We start from the raw sequence: 3,835 nt of genomic DNA, 5'->3' as shown, positions 1-3,835 counted from the left end.
ACTGTCAAAATGAAAAATGAGTTACTAAGGAGTCCGATGACGATTACAAATCCATCCGTTTACTGTGAAATATAAGTATATAAATCACTGTATTGCCTGTTGTAGGAATAACAAAATCATATTTAAACAGGGTAACCTACTCAACGAGAAACACAAAGTATTTAAACTATTTGACATGTATGAGCTGCATAATTAGTAGAAGTACACTTTTAGTTCTTCTTTGAGTTTCTTTTTGAATTGCATTAATAAGTTAACTTGACGAGTATCTTTCGAAATAACACTCCAAATTGACGCTTCCTTTGTATTATATATTTGACGATCGCAACATGAAACAGTGGCATTTGTGGATGCATTTCAATTTTTTTATATAATGTATCGCATAATCTAGGTTACCGTTTCCAATGTTCATAGGTATTGTAAATAATAATCAACATGAAGAAAATGATATTATTTAATTACAGAAGACGCATATACTTGCATTGCTATCAAAGCAATTATTAAATATCACTTTTCATGATGTGTTCAAGAACGTTGCCATCTTTTATTAAGATTTTAACAACATCTTGTGAAAGCCGTTTACTCAAATAGTCACATCAGCATCATAATTTCTTACGCTAAAAACACAAAAGTTAATAGCGTTCAATTCATTGAGGCTAAATTGTGAAGACGAGTATGGTTAGATGGTAATGGTTATGAGGTAATTTATAAAACCCGATCAGTTACCACCTGATTATTTGTACAAATTAGTTTATTGTGACGAAAATTGCCACAGCGATAAGCTTCGGTGTTCTCTTATTTTTTATTGTACATAACATATTGTATGTAACATAATCTACGTTATTTAATCTATTGCCATTCTATTTCCAGTAATGTTTAAGTTCTAACGAATGTTTGATGACGTAAAATCGATAATATATTTCTGCTAGATATTATATGTAACATATTATCGATTTTTCGTCATCAAACATTCGTTAGAACTTTAACATTACTGGAAATAGAATGGCAATAGATTAAATAACGTAGATATGTTACATACAATATTGTATGTCTAAAGCAGTATACAGACGTTTTATTGTACGTAAAATATTGTATGTAACATCCCAGCAAACACAAAACGTTTTCGACATCATTCTGAAAAGGTTATAAAATGTTGTCAGAAAATGTTTAAATGTCGGGTTATATAAAGCGTATATTAAGGGTATAAAACGTTTTCATAACATTGAACAACATTTTTTGATAATCTACTGCCCAAACGAACACAAAATATTTTACAGAACACGTTAAAATGTCGGGTTATATAAAGGGTATAAAAGCGTTTTAATAACAATCCAAAAACATTTTTGAAAACATGATACTAAACATTCTAAACAGAATGTTTTTTTGCGGTTGAAAAAATATTTTGCGAAAAATGTTTGCCCAAAATATTTGCAATAACGTTTTAAAAACGTTTTATGACCTTTATATAACCCGGCATTTAAATGTTATTCAAACGTTTTGAAGAAAACATTTTAAGAACATTTCTGTGTTTGCTGGGGGAAAATATTTTAACATAATATTATTTACGTGTTGGCAAAATATTTGGCAAAAATGTTTGCAAAAATAGTTTACAATAACATTTTTGAAAACATTTTAAAATTATTGCTGTAGTGTGTTTTCATACAAAACGTTTTAAAACGTTATCATGACCTTTATATAACCCGACATTTTAATGTTATTAAAACGTTTTTCCCTAAACCAAATGCCAAAATATAACTTATTTAAAACGTTTTAAAAACGTTTTTGTGTTTGCTGGGATATCTACGTTATTTAATATATTGCCATTCTATTTCCAGTAATGTTTAAGTTCTAACGAATGTTTGATGACGTAAAATCGATAATATATTTCTGCTAGATATTATATGTAACATATTATCGATTTTTCGTCATCAAACTTTCGTTAGAACTTATACATTACTGGAATTACTAGAATGGCAATAGATTAAATAACGTAGATATGTTACATACAATATTGTACGTCTAATACTCGGAGTCTGCATACTGCTTAATATTATATACTCGGAGTCTATGTACTGCTTTAAATTAATCATATCAATTACAGCAATGTTTTCTTGATATCCATCGATGCTTATGATGAAAAGCAGAAGAAGAGGGATAATCATTACAAGCAAAATAACAAGATCGGAACATTGCAGAGACAAAAACAAAACAGGTCAAAACCGATAAATCGGCAATACTTGGAAAAAATCGTGGCGCACACATTGAATTTTTCATGAATGCTTTGACTTCCATTGTTTATTGCTTTTGTATACTTTTGTATAATCAAACAACCAGACTACGCTCAGAAAAATGGTAATGTTTTTTAATCTCGTATTAATTCCTTTTATAAACCACGGCAGGTTGTTTGAGGGATTTATGGTCAAAACTCTGTGTCGCAGGTGAGATATTTTGGATATTTAATGTTGCTCATTCTTAACCAGACGTGCATTCAGTTGGAACAAGGCTTTTATTTGAAGTAAAAATTTAAATGCCATGGCCTACTTTGAGTATTTAGAAATACCATCGAAATATGTCGCTAGGTTTCGTGAAACCTACATTATCCCGATATGTTAACACGCACCTTAGTCGTTGCAAACACTGAAATTGAACCAGAGATACTTAATTTTTGCAGATTTTTCAATTCCAAGTACTGCCGATTTAACGGTTTTGAATGGACTAGTTCCACCTTACCTGAAAGAACTTCTTAATACCTACAAACCGAGCCGCTCGCTTCAGTCGTCGTCGCTTTCTCTCCTTGAAGTACCACGGACTGTAGCAACATCAACGTACGGAGAGCGTGCCTTCTCAGTTTCTTCATCTAAGTTGTGGAATGGGTTACCTCAGCAGATTAGGAATGCCGCGTCACTTGCCACCTTCAAGAAACTCTTAAAAGCTCATCTTTTTATCAATCCAACTGTTTGATTATAATGTGTTTTGCTGCAATGTTGTGCGTGGTTTCCAGTTAAGCAGACGTTTTAGTTTTATCACGTCTGTCGGGTTTTTTTTTCATCCGTTCGGCTTGTCCGATCCACGGAGGTGATGGTTTTCCATTTCTTTCTCTCTCTCTCGTCTACTGCCTAGATGCCATGCATGAATCAATTCTGTGCAATCTTTCTTTTCAGATTGCTTACGTTGTTTTTAAGTCGTATGTATATTGTATTTTTTAAATCACTTTTTATCGTATGGTCGTGTTTATGAGTGCTGGTTTCACTCTCTGAACTTTGTGGGTTTTTTTATCTCTTTATATATTTAATGCGGTGTTATTATTGTTTTTATAACTTTACAAGTTTGCTATTGCTTGAATATATATGTAAAGCGCTTAGAGGCCTAGAAGAAGAAGAAGAAGAAGAAGAAGAAGAAGAAGAAGAAGAAGAAGAAGAAGAAGGTCCGCTGGTCGGCATTTTCTTATGACTATAAAAATTTAAGTTTGGTGGTCATAGCATGCAAGAAGAAGAAGAAGAAGAAGAAGAAGAAGAAGAAGAAGAAGAAGAAGAAGAAGAAGAAGAAGAAAAAGAAGAAGAAGAAGAAGAAGAAGAAGAAGAAGAAGAAGAAGAAGTAGAAGAAGAAGAAGAAGAAGAAGAATTGCCGATCACCTTTGCCGTTTCACATAGTGACGTATTTGCGCGACCTTGTCATGTTGCACGAAGAAGAAGAAGAAGAAGAAGAAGAAGAAGAATTGCCGATCACCTTTGCCGTTTCACATAGTGATGTATTTGCGCAGAAGAAGAAGAAGAACTTAAATAATTGGATACCGACGCCTCGATATTAAGAACGTGCAATAATTGTTGTCTGACATTGG

This window comes from Amphiura filiformis, chromosome 7 (assembly GCF_039555335.1).
Source record: "Amphiura filiformis chromosome 7, Afil_fr2py, whole genome shotgun sequence".
NCBI classification, from domain to species: Eukaryota; Metazoa; Echinodermata; class Ophiuroidea; order Amphilepidida; family Amphiuridae; genus Amphiura; species Amphiura filiformis.
The sequence above is the reverse complement of the archived record's forward strand: the minus strand, read 5'-3'. Positions refer to the sequence as shown.